Here is a 19058-nt window from a genome sequence, read left to right on the forward strand (position 1 = left end):
GAATGTTCAGGAGTTGAATGCTCTAATTTCCAGAAGAGGAAACTGAGGCCTAGGAAAGGCAAGTGAACAGTCTGAAATCTACCAACTTGGTTAGATATGGGGCTGGGCTAGATCCCAAGTCTCCTAAATTCCAGTCCTGTGTGCATCTCTACCATATTTTTGTTCTCTTTGTATTCCTTCCTTCAGGGCTAGAAACCTCAGTTATAGTTGCTTTGATTCAGAAATCAAAAGTTTTCTTCGGTGCCAGCAGCTATAGTGATAAATTGCTTGTGACTAAAGCTTAGACTCTCAGAGATGTTGGGCTGAGGGGTCTGTACTTCTACCCTTGCAGCCCCTTTATCAAAAAATCCTTCCTTCCAATGGGCTCCCTCAAGGAAGGAAGTCATAAACTTATGGGTTGTCTGCTTCTTGTTGGTCATAGCAAATCCAAGGAAAAATAAGTCTTGATACTTGGTCCCATCTTCCATAAATCCTCTTTATGTCTCTTTTCTTATGGTTCCAAAATGAAAAGCAAGCAGAAAAATCATGAAATTTTTCATTTCCCCCTAGAGTCATTCAGTCCCTTGGTATTTTCCTCTCAAATAAGATTATTTTCTCTGGCACCACTTCAAGTTCTCTGTAAAGATACTTCTGGCCCTCACTCATTCAACCAACAAATATTGACTGAATGCCTTTTCTGTGCTGGGTGCCAGGGTACAATGGGGAGTCAATTCAGTTATACTCAACATGGAAATGCATTTTCTTGTTTCTTCCCTACCTACCTTAGACCTCACAGTTTTAGCCATGTTCCTGTCTAAGTTCTTCCAATAACTATACCTAGCTATGAGTTTTCAAAGAAGCTGATCCTTATGAACATTGTAAACTTCTCTCATAAACACCATGGAAAATGACATCAAAATTTACATCTCTGTATTGCTCTTTCCCTACAGATATGCACACAAGTCACATGTTTGGCATACATGCAAAGATATAAAAGGAATAGAAATGTAAAGCTCAATAGAGAATAGGTAGAAATTTTTAAAAATAAATATGAAGTATATTGTAAAGAATGTTTTCATTTGAAAATATTTTGAACTTTTTTAAATGGTTAATAAAATATTTTAGTGTTTCTATGTAGCTTATGGACTTTACTTCCCCCAGCCCCAAATGATTTTGATATAGAAATAGGAACATGTGAATATAACCATCGTTTTCCAGATAACAGCACAGAACATTAGCATTTATGAGAATGATATTGCCATGTCTTATTTCATATAATTTAATACCCTTATCCATGGATTCATTTGGAGAAAAATGTTCAAGCACCAATGAATAGCACAGAAATACCAAGGTTATTGGTGTTTTATGTGTAATATTAAAAAGCTGTAGCCTTTTCTTGTTTTTTAATGGTGCCATTGTTGACCCATACCTGGCATTCCAGGGGGTACACATAATAGAGACAGCAGAAAGGGGGGAGAGAAGTGACACAGCAGGAAACAGGACGGAAGAGGTATTTTATAATGCACCCAGATATGAGTAGGGGTAATGTGTGTTTACCCAATGAGTGCTGGCTACCACTCGCTCAGACCATTACAATCTCTACACCCCGGGGGGAAGCACAGCTACTTTCACTAACATAAGCAAGATGCACACCGCCCACCAGCAAGGACCCCATTTCTACAAGAGAAAACAGTCTGCAAACTCTGTGCACATCAGTTTACTAACCTTAATTTCTGCAGATATGTTTCCAGCCTCCTTAATGGGTCAAGAATTGAACAAATAAAATTATAAACAAAAAGCTCATCTTGTTAGTGTAAAGATGTCAGATAGAAGTAAGTGGAAATCTAACAGCTTTGAAAAGCAGAAGGAAATTAGAATCTGGCTCTTCCTTATCTGCGTATTGAAAGATGAGTTTGATTTTATCCAAATTCAGAATATCAGGTTGTAACTGAATTATATATTCACCTATAACCTCTGATTCATAAATGCACTCCTATCAATACAGTGTTTTATAGTAGTGTCATAGATTCAGCCTTAACAGTGAGGGGAGATGTTCATGGCTAAAAACTGATAGGATCTAAATTTGCATATCATTTGGCTTAATAGTTATAAATGTGCCCGTTACATAGGAATATTCCATCTCCCCCATTCAAACAAAGTGAAAAGACCAACTTCTAAACAGATGGTGATATTCCAACATAGCAAGTTCTTCAGAGAAAAAATAACATTATCTGCAAATACTGTTCAATTAAATATACATTTCCAAATGCTGCCAGCACATCCAAACATACCCTCACTTGTAAGAGCTTCCTCTAAACATTCATAATGTCTCTTAAAGAGAAAGACTAAGACGAAGAAAAAAATTAGCAGTCTCAACCCAGGAATCTATGTACTATTTCTGAAATGTTCCAGTCACCTTACTGGGTGACCCACAGAACCCCGTAAGCAAATAATACAACTGTGTGTTAGGACAGAAGAGGGTATTGGAATGATTCCTAAAAGTAAAAAATGTCCTGGAAGGCCACTGTCAATGACTCAAATGAGATACTGGCTTTTTAAAAAATTTGTGGAGACCATTGACTCATTTATCCAAAAGACATTATTTGTTGCTCAAACCTCTTTTGAGATCAGAATATGAGTATTTGTAAGGATTTATGGAAAAGAAATTCACTGAAACACTGGATGTTATAGTACTTATAGTTTGTGATAAGTACACCTCTTTCTTTATAGATGTAAGATAACAGAAAAAGAGACACACATAGAATATGTCATTTGTAAGATAAAGGTAATACAGTGGAAGTAGGAGTGGCTGTTTGGTTTGCTGAGTAATATCTCAAATAATGTGGAAGCAGCCCCATAATGGACACAGCCATATGACACTACAATAGAAGGCCCAACCCATAGCTAAACATACCTCTCAATACCACCACGAAGCTGGGAAGCCTCCAAGAATTTGATAAAAGTGCAAAATCTGTAAAGTCTACTCCCACTCAGCAGTTGCTTTTTGTGAGCACATAGAAGACAGTGAAACACTGACTTTGGAGTCAGGGTCTGCTAAATTCAAATAACAGGACATCATCACCTGCTTGTATAAAGTGAGCATCAAAATGCCCAATAAAGATCAATAAATCACAGTTGTTCTTATGATTACAACAGATTAATCTTATGGCTTTGAGCTTTTTCCACTGTACCTTAAGAATGACACTGAAACTTTATACAACTCTTAAAGAATGGACTGAAAATATTTTCTGAAAACGGAAAAGGAGGAGCAACATAAGCTACCTAGAAAGTAGAATAGCTACACATTCAACTAGTTAAATAGAGGGAATTCTGCTGTTGTTAATAAGCTCTGACAGATGGGAAAAAAGCTTTAGTTATGACAGAGTGCCATCAGACTCCTGGCCCCAAGATTCAAAGGCAAAAAGTTAGAAATAATAGCACTGCTACCATAGCCAGGACTGAGAGGATTACAAATCAGGCAACACTCAAAGGACTTGAAATTGGAAAGAGAATTTCCCAGGTTGCAAAACACAGAAGACATTTCCACCTCTGACCCAGAAATTGAGTCAAGTGTTCTGCCAAGACTTGACCTCCCAGAACACGAAGCATGCACAGTAAGGCCTTGACCAATACATCCTGACTCCCATATTGCCTCTCACCTGCCTCAAGTTTTTCGTGGGCTGCAACATAAGAAAGATGCTGATCTGTCAGGGAAGCACACTAAATCGAGAAGCAAACCCTTTGCTTCCAAGAAACAGTTATGAATCAGAAGAAGATCTGTTGAGGGTGACTGTCCAAATAATAAAAACAATTAGACAAATATCCCTTAGTTGGCAGTAGCTGGGGAAGGGAGGAGGTCATTTATCATTGACTTTTTTAAAAATGAGAATATGAGTACTCTATATTTTACTCACCTTACAGAGAAATTGTGTGCAAAGTATATAACACCACCTGTCTTTCTAGACCCAACCATTTACATGCTAGAATGTTATTTTCAATATTGTTTTATAAGAATGATTTTTTTTTTACAGTGTACTGCAATCATTCCTCAGACTTCTTAAACACAGGGCACAACCATACTTTACTTTTCTGTGAAGAGATATGCTGTAAACACTGCATGCAGGACTGTCAATGGTGAAGGCTCCCATCCCACACACTCGTCTCCAAAAGTTAAGTTGAACCATCGGTTTGACACACAGATACTTGCAAAGGCTACTAAGATGCACTTCTTCACTCCTCCATTGTCCTGTCTACCTCACACCCTCACTGACCACATCTAAGCAGAGCTGTTCTCTGCCCAGAAATATGTACTTCGGGTACGTGGTGGCTTCCATCTAGAGCACACAGGACTTCCACCTCTTCACAGCTGATTTCCATTTCCACAACCAAACACCAGCCCTGCCACACCGCCACGTTGTGTTCCAACAGCCTTAATTCCAACCATTACCCGTGGCCTCTCTTCTTTTTCCTCTTCTGGCTTTCTTGTCTTCCCATCTCCAGGTACTCTTGCCAAACTCCAGTTTTCCTGTGCAAAAACTGACCTTGTACTAACAGTGCCATTCAACAAATCTGTGCTTTCATTGCAACACAGTGAACTGCTAATTTTTTTTTTCTTGACACAGTGTCCAGTTCTGTTGCCCAGGCTAGAGTGCCATGGCATCAGCCTAGCTCACAACAACCTCAAACTCCTGGGCTCAGGTGATTCTCCTGCCTCAGCCTCCTGAGTAGTTGGGACTACAGGCACACACCACCATGCCTGGCTAATATTTTCTATTTTTAGTTGCCCAGCTAAACGTTTTTCTATTTTTAGTAGAGACAGGGTCTCGCTCTTGCTCAGGCTGGTCTTGAACTCAAGTGATCCTCCTGCCTCAGCCTCCTCCCCGAGTGCTAGGATTACAGGCATGAGCTACCGTGCCCAGCCAAGCGGCTAATGTTTACTTCAGAGTGTTCAATCCTCCTCAGTAAGCTCATATGCTGTGTCTTCAGGGTCTTCTACTTTTCTATTAAGAAAAAGAGTTTTTTCCCAGCTACCTCTGAGAATAGAGCCATTTCAAAAACCCAAGTGCTTCTCAATACTGTTCCAGTGTCAGTTTTACCACAATGTTAATGAAAAGGCAGCACATTGAGTAGTATCTATAAATATTTTCACTTTGTACCAACTCAGTTCTTTTAAAAATAGTGAAATAGGCTCAGAAAAACAAACCATTTTCTGATGTTTTAACATCACTAAACCAGTGATGCTAGGACCCTTAGCCTCTCCCATCAGGTGCCAATAAGCTGAAGGCAGTTAGCTGTACGTCTTTTTGGTCCTCTTCAGGTCTGCTCTCCAACGATACACTTACAACATATTCTTCAGTAGCTGAATCAAAAGGAAAGAAAAGTCACCTAATGGACAAGGTCTAATCGAATATACGCCTTTCTGCTTCTCAAGAAGTCTTTCCTTATTCCACCTATTTAGTATGCAGAGTCCCAGAACTGACTGTTTGCATTTCTGTCAGCAGCCGTTTATAGAATGGGGTGTGACTTGTGCTTACTTATGCACAAGGACTGAGGAACAACAATGTACAACCATCTAGCCAACTTCTAAATCAGCCTGTCAGATCACAGTTGGCTTTTTTGTTACTGTTGTTGTTGAGTTCCAATTTTATTGCACTGTAATCAGTAAATGTGGTCTGCATAACATCAAATTTGGGGGAATTCATTAAGATGAGTTAAGCTTTCTAAAGTTCCATGAATGTGTGAAAATAATCTGCATACCCTGTTTGTTGGATGCAAAATTACATACCTATTAATACTAGTCAAGCTAGTTAGTCGTGGTTTTCAATCTGATATACCCTTGTTTATATTTTTTGCTACTTTGTTTCTAAGAAAGGTATGTTAAAAACCTACATCATATTCATTTTTAGAAAATAAAGCCAACATAATATCTTAAAGAAGAATATAAAGCATCATAAAAGAACGAGCACTGCAGTCCTTATTGAGGGAGGCATGAAAGCTGTGGTTTTCAGTTTGTGTTCTACAGGACCCTGGGATCCGTGGAGGTACTTTAAGGGTTCTGTAAACTTTTATTCAAATTTTATCTTTCCCTCTATCTTTTTAACTGGAATAAAAAAGCATACAGCCAAATGAGTTACATACCAAATTTAGAAACCTCCAAATTGTTCACTTATGCTAGTTGGCTAAGTTATTTACTTCTACCTTTAGTGCATAAGTGTTATTTGAAGTTCTTAGAAACATGTTATCAACTGAGAAGGCTGTAATTTGCACTAGACTTTTCTCTTTTTGTTAATCAGAGTGGATTTATGTGTCCACTCTTGTGAAATCATTTAAGAACACACATGTGAGCCACAATCAATAAATGACAGGGAGAGCTCAGGCACATGTACACAGCATGTTTGCTTTCATCCTGTTACAACAGTCAGTTGAGCAATAAGGAAGGAACACAATATGTCGCATCATAACATTTAACATAGATCGCTGTAGAGATTATTTTATGTTTGGGGAGCTTCTTGTCTGACTTCTACAAATGTGATAGAGCTCTTCTAAGTCTGGGCTATTTCTTGTCCACAGCAGATCAGTGTCTTCACACAGCCGGCTGGATGCTGCTGCATAGGAAGCCTACAGACTGTCATTGCAGCAAACCTTTCATTGCCTCAGGAAACTGCCCTAGTCCAGCTGGTTGCAACCATTCTTTAGCAATAAAACTGTTTCTTCAAAAGAAATTTTACATGGCACCCCAACATATAAAATGGATGAAAACAGAACTATTCTAATGAAAGTAGTGAGGGTTAAGACTCCATCTCCAAGGCCTGTGAGCCCATCAAAGACCTAACAATGATTCCACTGTGCACATTCCCAAAACCAATGCAGACAGGTCCACCTTCAACCTGGCTCTGAGTCATCGCATTTACCTTTGACCCCAAATACTTCCTCCCTGCCTAAATACTTTAGTTGAGAGTTCATTTGTAAGGTCCGCCAGGCTTTTCCATTCAGCATCTCCTAAAGATGCCACCTCTCAGATCACCCCCTCAGCCAAGATGCTTCTCATCTGGGAATGAAAATCTAAAATGTACTGGGTGCCCCTGGTGAGAACTCCAAGAGTGGCTGCCTAGAGCTTGAGAGAATGAGATGAGACTATAGGAAAGAATCTTGGGGACAACCATCATTGGGTCATTCATGGGGAAGGAAGAGCTTTGGGTCTGGGCCTGAATAGTCCTGGAATAATCTAGGCCAAACCGTCCAAAAAGGAACCAAGAAGCAGCACTGACCTTGGGAGAGGAAACCAGTGCCTTAAAGAGACAATAGAGGGAGCTATTGGGAGAATGTTTGTAACCAGCTACACTGGTGATTCTTTCCTGTATCTAAATGGACACTTTGAGGTTATTAGAAAATATGACCAAATTAATCTTTATGGGCTCAAGAATCTGTTTGTATGGAATCCTCAAAAGTCAAGATACGCTTTTAAGAACACAATGAAATTGGTATAGCAAACTTAAAATAAATGAGAATATATTATTTTGTGCTATATCAGAAGCCACTTTATACTAAATTATAGTACAAAATAGCATAATGAGGTACAAAACTTTTTTAAAATACTGCTCAAAGTAAAACTTAAAATTCTCTCCATTAGCTTGATTTTTTTCTACAAATTCAGAAGAAATTGCTAGTATTGTATTTTAAGCACAGAACCACTTGGCCCAGCTAACAGCTGTGTCATAAGGAATGTTTTCTATGAAAGCACTGTTACTTAAAACCAATAGTAAGTTTCAGGGAGATAGAACAGGGCGATAGGAACAGGGGACAGAGAAGACCCTAGTGTGCCCTACCTAGCTTCATGTGAGGGCAGCACAGAATCAACTCTGGGCTGCAGGGATCAAGTACAAAGGGATGTCCCAGACAGATGGTCAAAGTCATAGCCAAGTCAAACACCAAGAAACTAAGGAGCGGGTCAACGAGGTGAGAAGCAGCTTATGGATTTCAGAGTCACAGGGGGACAGGATTCCAAGAATTCAAGAGGATACCTACCTACAGACAGAGGAGATGACACAGCTCATCAGAACCAGCAGTAGCAAGAGCTAGAAAAGGTACACAATTGCTGTTTATCAAAAACCAGAGAGATTCCCTTACTTTCTAAGTCGCAGCAATGTATTTGATCCACTTGCTCTCCCCTGCTCTGCCCATCCAATTTCAAAGGTTCCCCAACTATTCCAGCCAGGTTCCTTCACTAAGATCCTTCTTCCTGCTCTGGGCAGATGGAAAGCCAAGCCTGGGCAAGGGCTTCTGTGAGAACAAAGCTCCTATTTTCTGAGTGCACCTCTGAGAAAGATATTTGAAGCTAAGAGGTTACCACTATATAGGGGCTAAAATGAGCAGGCAAGATGGTCACTCAGAACAAGAGCCTTGTTAAAAAAGAATTGGGGGGAAAACCTCAACACAGATGCACTAACACTGAAATAAAGATTTCGTATTAACAAAGAGACTATGAATCGGCAAAAGAACAAGCCAGGAGGGTAAAGGAAACTGTAGACAAGAGGAGCATAAACTGTGAAGATGTAAGTATCCATGAGTTGATAAGAAATTGATAAGCAAATTTTTGGAAATGATGTTTGTGTGTTCAGAGGAAATGGACGAAACGTGTAATATCATACTTAATTTTTTAAAATGAGGATGAAATGAGATTCTTTACATAAGAGAGATAATTATAAAGTAATGAGAAACATTTTAGAAGCCACACATGAAAATCAATCTTATAATCTAAAATCATGTTTTAGTATGTCCACATTTTAAAATATAAATTTAGCCCTCATATACCAACAAATTTGACTGCAAAAGTTTGTAATTTGAGTGTTTTGTCCCCAAGGAAAACAATGTTATAAAGGGCATTCCTTTTAAGTTACGTTTTTCCTATATGCATTTGCACATCGCATAAAAAATACAATTGTTACATAGCTATAAAACCTTGAGAGTAAACCAAAATGTCTAACCATAGACATCAATGGTATTAATCTATTTTCCTAGATATATCACACTAAAACTTTACATATTAATGTCTAAGAAATAAAAGATTTTACATTTTAGAATGTACAGCATAGAACATGATAGAGAAAATTACTTATTTTGCATAGAAATTACAATTTTCAATTTGAAATCATTTATCTTAATTTCTTGTGCCTCTAGATGTTGAGATACACATTCCTTTAGCTCCTACGCTATAGTTCTAAATTGTGAAAATTTCTGACACAGGAAGGAAAAGATTTTAAAATTCTATTCTAGGGCAGACACAGTGGTGCATGCCTGTAATCCTAGCACTCTGGGAGGCCAAGGCAAGAGGATTGCTTGATGCCAGGAGTTCGAGATCAGCATAAATAATAAAATTTTGTTCTAATCTAAATGGTCTTGATCTTATGTTCTTTATAGGAGATAGAAGGTCATAAAAGAAAATGTGTTGGCTTCTACTGTTAGGAAATTGGACATTTTTCCCATGTATTACTATGGAAGAAGTTTTACATTTTATTCAGTTACAAAATGTTTATGAACTCAGGAGCAACCCAAACATAAAAAGATAAAATGCAGCATGATTTTCCAAACCCAAATCTGGGCACATGTCTATCAGTGGATTTTTGTGACCCTTTTGGGAAAAGGCAGAATTGGAAACATAATTTAGTTGTCAAAGTATTGGAATTTCTGAAGCATCTCTCTGATTTATTGGGAAAATGCACAAGAATATGTGAAATGACGCAGTATCAGAAAAGCCGGCAAGTTGGTCATCACAACAGACTTCCATGCAGAGATAACACACACCATTATTTGCATTTCCTTTGCATTTCCTTCACTTCTGACCACAAGGGCTCAGGGCTGAGGCCCTACTGATTGCCCATAGTAGAGGAAGGGAAGGGAAGTTGTTTCTACGGAAACATCCACACCTACTTATGTTCCTTTTCTCATGGCCCCGGTAATGAACAGGATGATCATTAACTAAGCCAAATGCATCTCTACCTATGCCACCCTCACCTGGAAGCTTGTCCTCATAAACCCATCCTGCTCTGGGTATTTCCTTAATCAATGTGTCTCAAGAGGTATGAATGCTTCACCTTGGTTAATGCGTACAGGTCATATGCCACTTCTAAGTACCCCACTCCCATCCTCATGAGAATGTCTCATCTCTCCAATAAAGTTCCATATTTCCTGACACCTGTCTTCTTGTGTGTTGCTTCTCCACTATGCCTCACCACTGAACTGACAACTGGCCAGCTGTCACTCAAATGCTAATTGTGTCCACCATCTGGCTCTCTCTAACAGCCCCTTCCTTCCTCTGGTTCCCTCTGTTCCCTGCTGATTTCATTCAGAAATAACTCAAAAAGTGTCTTGAGACTCCAGTGATAACTGCACTTTTCTGGTAAATTAAACTATATTTGCATCAACTCCGCAGTATTTGATTAGCAACTACTACATGTCCAGTACTGTGCTAGCAACTATGGATGGCATGAAAGAAACACGATCCAGCCATTCCCCTCAAGAAGTTTATAATCAGGGTGAGGCAAAAGCAATGAACTCATTTATAACAAAGAACAAATAAAACAATATTATCAGGGAGCAAAATGTCTGCTATACCCTGTAGACTGGCCAGCACAGGGTATCAAAAGGGAAATAGGCTTGAAGTCAGAAGACCTGAACTCTGCTACTTTCTTCCTAGCTGAGTGACCCAGGGGAGTCATATAGCCTCTCCCAGACTGTTTCCTCAGTATGGTAATATTTATCCAGCAAGATTATTAGGAGAATTAAAGGATATAGCATATCAATAAATTTTATAAACTGTAAACTGAGATACCATCTTATTCTAATTAGAATGGTCATTACTAAAAACTAAAAAAACAATAGATGTTGTGCGGGTGAAAAGGGAACGTTTATACACTGTTCATGGGAATGTAAATTAGTACAACCTCTATGGAAATCAGTATGGAGATTTCTCAAAGAACAGCATGGCTTCAAGCAAGAGCCAGGACGTCAGCTGATCTACCATTTGATCCTATAATCCCACTACTGGGTATCTACCCAGAGGAAAAGAAATCATTGCATCAAAAAGATATCTGCAATAATATGTTTGTCACAGGACAATTCACAATTGCAAACATATGGTATCAACCTAAGTGCCCATCAACCAATGAGTGAATGAAGAAAATGTGGTACATTTAGACTGTAGAGTACTACTCAGCCATAAGAAAGAGTGAAATCATGTCTTTTGCAGCAACATGAATGGGACTGGAGGCCTATTGCCCTAAATGAAAGAACTCAGGAACAGAAAAATAAAGGCCACATGTTTTCACTTATAAGAGGGAGCTAAGCTATGGCTATGCGCGATACACAGAGTGGTGTAACGGACACTGGAGACTTAAAAAGCGGGAGGCTAAGAGGGGATGAGGGATTAAAAATTACCTGTTGGGTACAATGTACACTATCTGGGTGATGGGTACACTGAAACTCCAGACTTTACCACTAACAATTTATAAATCTAATGGAATTCAATTTAGATCACCTAAATCTACTGAAATAAAAAAAAACCTGTAAACTACTGGGTACGTGTAAGATGGTTGTTTTATAATACAAGTAGACCCCCTAGGAGATCAGAAAGGGTCACAAAGGGGGACCAATGTGACCAAGGCTTCAAGCAAGAGCTACGACCTGAGCTGAGCACCTTCAACCCAGGCAGCATTTAGCTCAATGGTGAGGACTATGAAAAACAGCATGTTTGGTACAAGGGCATGTTTTGACTTCAATTGAACAAGTATTTTTCTTTTTGTAGAGACAGGATCTTGCTATATTGCCCAGACTGGTCTCAAACTCCTGGTCTCAAGTGATTCTCCTACCTCAGCCTCCCAAAGCTGAGATTATAGGTGTGAACCACTGCACCTAGCCCAGTTGAACTAGGATTGAGGAGCCTTGGTAATCAGTTCAAAGGATACAAATATAAATAAAATGTAATCCTCTCAAGATTTCTAAGTCATATAGAGATAAGACAAATACACTAATAACTACCAAACTGGCTGTAAATTCAAAGGGATGCTTACGTGTTAACGTGGCAAGTTGAAGACGGCCAGAAGACTAACACTTTGGTGTGTGGGGTTCTAGTTCCTCTGCCACCAGCTATGTGGATCCAGCATGGGTCACCAACCCTCTGCAGGCCTTGCTTTCTCAAATATGAAATAAGAGGTTTGAACTCAACGGTCAAGCGAACATTCTATGCTCTATAGGTTCAAAGTTCAGAGCTTAGCCATGAGAAATGTAAGTGGGGTCATGGTGACAGCTGTCCCTTAAATCATCTCTAACTTCCTGAAAATGAGAGGCTAGATGAGGGCAGCCACAGTGGAAATGGGAAGAAGGGGATTCAGGAGACATTAATTTTAACATAGGACACAGTGCCACATTGAGTGGAAAAGGACACAACAAAGGAAACTCCAAAGAATGCGCCCTAGGTGGCCAGGGGAACAAAATGGTGTTGCTGACACAAACAGGACATTTGAAGTGGGAGAGGGGAGAGAGCTGGAGTGGCCATAAGATGTCTGCAGGTGGATGTTAGACTTTTGCAGGTGAAAGATAATGAGATTGGACTGGGGCAGGTTCAGCATTAGGGATCACCAAAGCCATGCCAGAGAGAAATGCTTGAAAATCATCCCCATTCCCTGCGGCCCACATTTACCTCTGTCTTCGGAACAGAGGCAGAGTGGCCACCAGTGAAAGGTCTGAAAGGAAGGCTGTGAACGTACAAACCACAGAAGACAGAACACTCTGTTCGTTCAGCATGAACATGACCAAAGACCACAGCAGGGTGTTCTCAGCCAAACTAAATTACACAGGACATGATGGGCAGCCCCTGCCGCTCTAATGAAACTTTATTTCCAGACATCATTGCTCTGCTGTAAGGTACTTTAGGGAAATGTCAGGGAAGGCAGCTGCATGTCCCTTCGCCTGCACAGCATTTCTCCTTGGGAGCCTTCAGATTCAAAACTTAGGTCTTACCCACCATCATCATCATACACTACTCATCTGACGACATGTCAATGAAAACACACACTGGCCCGGAGTAATATCATTATTCTCCTACTCCTTCCCTGCCTCTCTCAGTCTCCTGGAAACAATTACCACTTTTACCACTGGTACTAATAAATGATATGTTAAAACCCTTCTCTAATTACTTAATGTCTGCGGGTTTTCAGAAGAGAATTTGTTTAACTATACCACATCTGCTATGTTTTTGTTCTCACTTAAAACAATACTATTAAACACATGTACATACATATCTTCCTGATGAACACCAGCAAGAGTTTCTCTAGGAAATTGTTTTCCAACCTTTTTTGTGATATTTATATGACCTACTTAGGGAAATGCTCATGATCAAAGGCACCAGGTATGAGGGCTCCAGAAAGGCCAGGCCCTGCCCAGCTACCCCAAGGGAAGAGGGGTTCAATATCTCAACAGTTCAGCGCATAGCAGGGGAAGCTTTGCTCTAGGGTAGGTGTCAAAGAGTGATCTATCCAGGCTACAGGTATGTGCATGCTCAGTGATACAAGATAATGCCAAATTGTTTTACACTTTTAACTTCACATCTTTTTTTTTTTTTTTGAGATGGAGTCTCACTCTGTCACGCCAGGTAGAGTGCAGTGGCATCATCATAGCTCACAGCAACCTCAAACTCCTGGGCTAAAGCCATCCTCCTGCCTCAGCCTCCCAAGTAGCTGGTACTAAAAGGGCATGCCACCATGCCTGGGTAATTTTTTCTATTTTTTGTAGAGATGTGATCTCACTCTTACTCAGGCTCGTCTTGAACTCCCGACCTCAAGCAATCCTCTTGTCTTGGACTCCCACCAACTTCACATCTTAACCAATCTTTGGTGTTTGTTGTTCAGACTTCTTAAAATGGTAACACATTGTGATCTAAATTAGCATTTCTCTGATTACTAATGGCGTTGAACTTTTTAAAAATTTTTTGGCCATTCAGTTTCCTCTTATAAAAAAGCACATTTGTATCTTTTTCCTGTTTTTCTATTCAGTTGTCTTTTTCTTACGGATGTGCTGTTCTTCATATATTCAGATACTATTTATCAGCTACATATGTTGCAAATACATTCTTCCTGTTTGTAGTTTGTCTTTTTACTTTTTTAATGGCTCTTAGTCAAATTTACTAATTTTTTTATGGTTAGTTCTCTTTATATCATGATAGAGAAGTCCTTCTTTATCTAAAGTGATAAAGATAGATGTTCTTCTATATTATTTTCCAAAAGGTACTGCCTTTCACATTGAAGTCTTTAAAACACTGGGAATTTAAGGTATATATATGGATCCAATTTCATTATTTTTCCCTTAAAGATATCCAATTATCATAGTACCATTTACTGAATAAAATTATCCTCCCCTCAGTGATCTGCCATGTATGGAGAGATGTGTTGCAGGACTTTCTATTCTGGTCCATTGGTCACTTTGGCCACCTCTGGGCCAATGCCACAAAGCCTTAATCACTAAGGCCTTATAATACATCATCATAGCTGGTAGGACTGGTGCCTCAACTTACTATGGACATTCTTGACCCTTCACACTTCCATCTAAGTTCCCCAAAAGCCACATGGTGATTTGATTGGGATTGCATTAAATCTATAAATCAAACTGAGAAGATTGACCTGTTCATGATATTTAATCTACCTATCCATGTACATGTATATTTCTCCATTTATATATTCTTTAATGCCTTTAAAACATTTTAAAACTTTACAAAAGAAGACATGCAGATAGTAAATAAGTATATGAGAAGATGCTTAATATCATGGCATTATAAAATTGCAAATTAAAACGAAGTATCACTATACCTATTAGAATGACCAAAATTCAAAACACTGACAACACTAAATGCTGGTGAGGATGTGGATAACAACAAGAACTTTCATTCATTGCTGGTGGGAATGCAAAATGGTACAGCTACCTTGGAAGACAGTTTAGCAGTTGCTCACAAAACTAAACTTACTCTTACCATACAATCCAGCACTGCATTCCCTGGTATTTGCCCAAATAATAGGAGAACTTATGTCCACACAAAAACCAGCACACAGACACTTGTAGCAGCCTTATTCACAATTGCAGGACCTGGAAGCAACAAGATGTTCTCCAGCAGGTGAATGACTAAATAAAATGCGGTATGTTCAGACAATGAAATATTATTCAGAGCTAAAAAGAAATAAGTTATCAAGCCATAAAAAGGTTCCATGGAGGAACCTTAAATGCATATTACTAAGTGAAAGCAATCAATCTGAGAGGACTACATACGGTATGATTCCAATTATGTGACAGACATTCTGGAAAAAGAAAAACTATGAAGATAGTAAAAACATCAGTGATTATCAGGGGTTGGGGATTAGAAGAGATGAATAGACAGAGCACAGGATTTTTAGGGCAGTGAAACTATTCTGTATAATATCATTAATATAATACTGGATAGATGTCACTATACATTTGTCCAAACCCACAGAATATATAACATCAAGAACGAACGCTGATGTACATATGGACTTTGGGCAATAATGATGTGACAATATAGGTTCGCTGATTGTAATAAATGTACCACTCCAGTATGGGATGTTGACTGGGGGGAGGCTTGCATGTTGGGGGGAGGGAAATATACACTGCACTTTCTGCTCCATATCACTGTGAACCTAAAACTGCTCTAAAAAATAGTTTATCTGAAAAAATGAATTTTTTAAAGTTTTCAATAAATACTCTTCATAAAGATTTTGTACATCTTTCAGTTTATTAACTAGTACTTTATATTTTTGTCACTACTGTGATATATTTTAAATATGTTTCTTCCATTTGTTACTTAGCCACATTAATTCTAAGAATTTGTTAAACATATAAGGTAAAAATAATTAAATTTTGTTTCTTCTTTTCTAATCTTTACACTTTTTATTTCTATTTCTTGTCTTACTGTGCTACCAAGAATCTCCAAAAACTAGTGAATGGACATGGTGATACAGGCAGTCTTGTCTTGGTTATATAACATTTCACCAAGAAGAACATTTGCTGTAGATTTTGGGTAAATATTTTTATCAGGTTAAGGAAGTTCATCTATTCCTAGTTTTCTGAGTATTATGAGTAGATGTCAACTTTATTATATTTTTTTCCTGCATGTATTTAGATTATGTGATTTTTCTTTTTTAATCTGTTAATTTACCATATTTTTATTTATTCTGCCTTTGATATTTATCTTTCCTCCTTCTAGTTTCTTCTCTCACTTTCCTGGCTTCTGTTCTTGATTCATACTTTGTACCCAGGATTTCTCTTTCAAAGTCATTCTCTTCCCTCCTTGTGCATTCTCCAAGGGGAGGGCAGTGGGCAAGAGGGAAAGGAGGTAGTTCTCAGAGTAATTAATAAATATTGGAATGGCTAAAAAATGAAATACCTAATAAATGCCAAGTACTTAAGATGATCTTGAACCAATCTTCAAATGTACCACATTATATTTACATAAGTTGCTCTTGTCTTGGGCTAGAAAAAAGTGACTAGAGATGCAGTCACTTATAGGCAGATTTATTACAGAATGTTTTCAACTGAAAAGGTGTTTCATCCTCTAGGGAAATATCAAAAATTCATTATCTGTCTTTTGTTTTTTTTTCAGTATGGTACTCTATTTGACTTTAGGGTTTGAGCTCCCCCATTAATAACATCTGAAAAATAAGGTAACAGATTTCAAAAATGGCAAGGATCTCTGAGAAATAAGGAATGATGCTTACGTATTCTGTAATTCAACACTATCTGTTAAACAGGCCAGCCCCTGTCTCATAATCACATCTTAATTTTAAAATTAAAGAAGTTAAAGCCAAATTTATGAACTCTGCCTAATAATTTAGGACCCAATCTACTTTTTAAAAAAAAAACTTTACTGAGTTTTTTCATTTAGCCTAGATGCAATTACCTTAAAGTCTATATTTCATTTGACTCCATGAAGTGCATTTATTTGAACAAAGATGTTAGAGTAAGCATGATCTAAAAGTGAAAAGGATCACTTACACAAAAGAAACAGAAATTAGCAAACAACTCTATAACAAAATTCTGGAGTCTTTAATCTTACAAAAGAGAAATTAAACATCATAAGAAAATACATTTAATCCATACCTGACTTAAGACAGTATCACAACTACAATAATTAAATTTTCTAATGCCATTAAAATTTCATTTTGTGATTTCTACAAACCCTTAATTATTTTTAGTTTTTAAACAATTTTCAGACCTCTAGAAGCTAGTCTAGATGGGAATATGTTTTTTAATGAACTTTTAAGTTTTTTTAGAGAAAAACAAACTTGGCTAAAATGACAAATGTGAAATTACCAAAATTATAAAGCATAAGATAATACAAAAAAGGGCTGTACTGTTCATGACACCTATGAGAGTATTTCCTAAGAAATATATATATATATATATTAAATGTCCTTCAAATATAATAGGAGTTAAATGCAGAACAGCACATGTATACCAATCCAAAAGGTGTTAATAATTTTAAATGAAACTCAGGCATGGTGATGTGCACCTATAGTCCCAGCAACTCGGGAGGCCGAGGCAGGAAGATCACTGGATCCCAAGAGTTTGACGCCAGCCTGGGCAACATAGTGAGACCCTTCCTCAAAAACAGTAATAATTTTAAGTGAAGTTGATACATGGAGTGAAGCTAGAAGCCACTGAGGAGGGAAAGAGCCTGGTTTGAGCGACTGAAATTCAGGCAACAGCTCATGAGCACATCGGTTAAACATCTAAGAAACAAGCATTGAGGATGTGCCATGCACTTGTCACTACACTAAGCACCAAGAACGTGGTTCTAGAAGAACAACAGCCTAATGGGTGAACTCTAAGTGGAAATGAACAGTGAAAATGCACTGAAACAAGAACTGTCACAAAAGTATGTACAAAATGCCCGGGAACCAGGAGATAGTGCCAGAGGGAGGAGGAGGAGCCCACTATGCCCAGTGAGGAAATCAGAAAAACTTCACAAGGGGCTTTTGAGCTAAAGACTAAAATCAGAACGTGAGTGTACAGGCACATGGAGGGACAAGTAACAAATGTGAGTGAACAAAAACTACACAGTGCACAGGATAATGTATGAACTTTACCTCATATGTCAGCCAAATAAGCAAAATCCTTTAAAGACAACAGATGGTATAAACAAAATAGTTATTGACACCAATCCAAAAGGTATAACATTTTTATGGGATTTGATATGGGAAGTCTGATATTCAAAATACAAAAAAATAGAGCAGGTTTAAAGCCATCAAGAAGTGAGCACATATTGGGCTCACTGATGAGGGGCATGCACTTGCAGAGGTATGAGAGACGAACAGCTGCTGCTCATGATGCACTGAGGGGACCTCAGCAGGTGGATGTGGCTGACGGGGTACAGGGATGCAAGAGAGGGTGTATCTAGGACAGAGGCTAAAAAGATGGGAGATGGGGGGAATGTGTTTGGGACCTAAGCCTGAAAGGACTCTTAGATGGCACTAAAAAGTTGGGTGTCATCCTCTGGACAATGGAAAGCTACCACAGGCCTTTTATGCAGGAGAGGAACATGAGATGCGTGTCTTGGACAGATCTCTACGGCAGCCACATGGAGACTGGGAATATATGGAGCATCCGGAGGCTATGGTGTTATGGACTGAATGTTTGTGTCTCCCCCAAATTCATATGCTGAGATCTAACCCCTAATGTGATGGCATAAGAAAGTGGGCCTTTGGGAGGTAATGAGGTTATGAGGGCAGAGCTCTCATGCATGGGATTACTGCCTTCATAGGAAGAGGCCGGAGAGCTACCGTCCTGCCCTGTGAATATACAATAAGAAGTCAGGAGTCTGCACCTGCAAGAGAGCCCTCGCCGGAACCCAACCCTGCTGGCACCTGATCTCAGACTCCCAGCCTCTAAAACTGAGAGAAATAAATTCCTGTGGTTCATAAGCCATTCATTCTATGGTAGTTTGTTTTAGCAGTCCAAAGTGGCTAAACGTATAGAGACAGACGGTGAGGGTTTGAACTCTGTCAGTGACAGTAGGAATCAAG

General features: G+C 38.7%; 1 protein-coding gene across 8 annotated transcripts in view; it reads right to left on the reverse strand.

Annotated features, from left to right (window-relative positions):
• The window catches only part of RAB27A (RAB27A, member RAS oncogene family), a 73054-nt gene that overhangs the window by 33314 nt on the left and 20682 nt on the right, over nt 1–19058 (reverse strand). The window contains exon 1 of one of the 8 annotated variants that reach the window (XM_045529658.1): nt 5183–5329. The exons of the other annotated variants lie outside the window; for them this stretch is intronic. The gene's annotated coding sequence lies outside the window, so the exon portion shown is untranslated. Of the gene's footprint in view, nt 1–5182; nt 5330–19058 lie in introns of those variants that run through there. 8 annotated transcript variants of the gene reach the window in all.

Source organism: Lemur catta, chromosome 1 (assembly GCF_020740605.2).
Source record: "Lemur catta isolate mLemCat1 chromosome 1, mLemCat1.pri, whole genome shotgun sequence".
Taxonomy (NCBI): Eukaryota; Metazoa; Chordata; class Mammalia; order Primates; family Lemuridae; genus Lemur; species Lemur catta.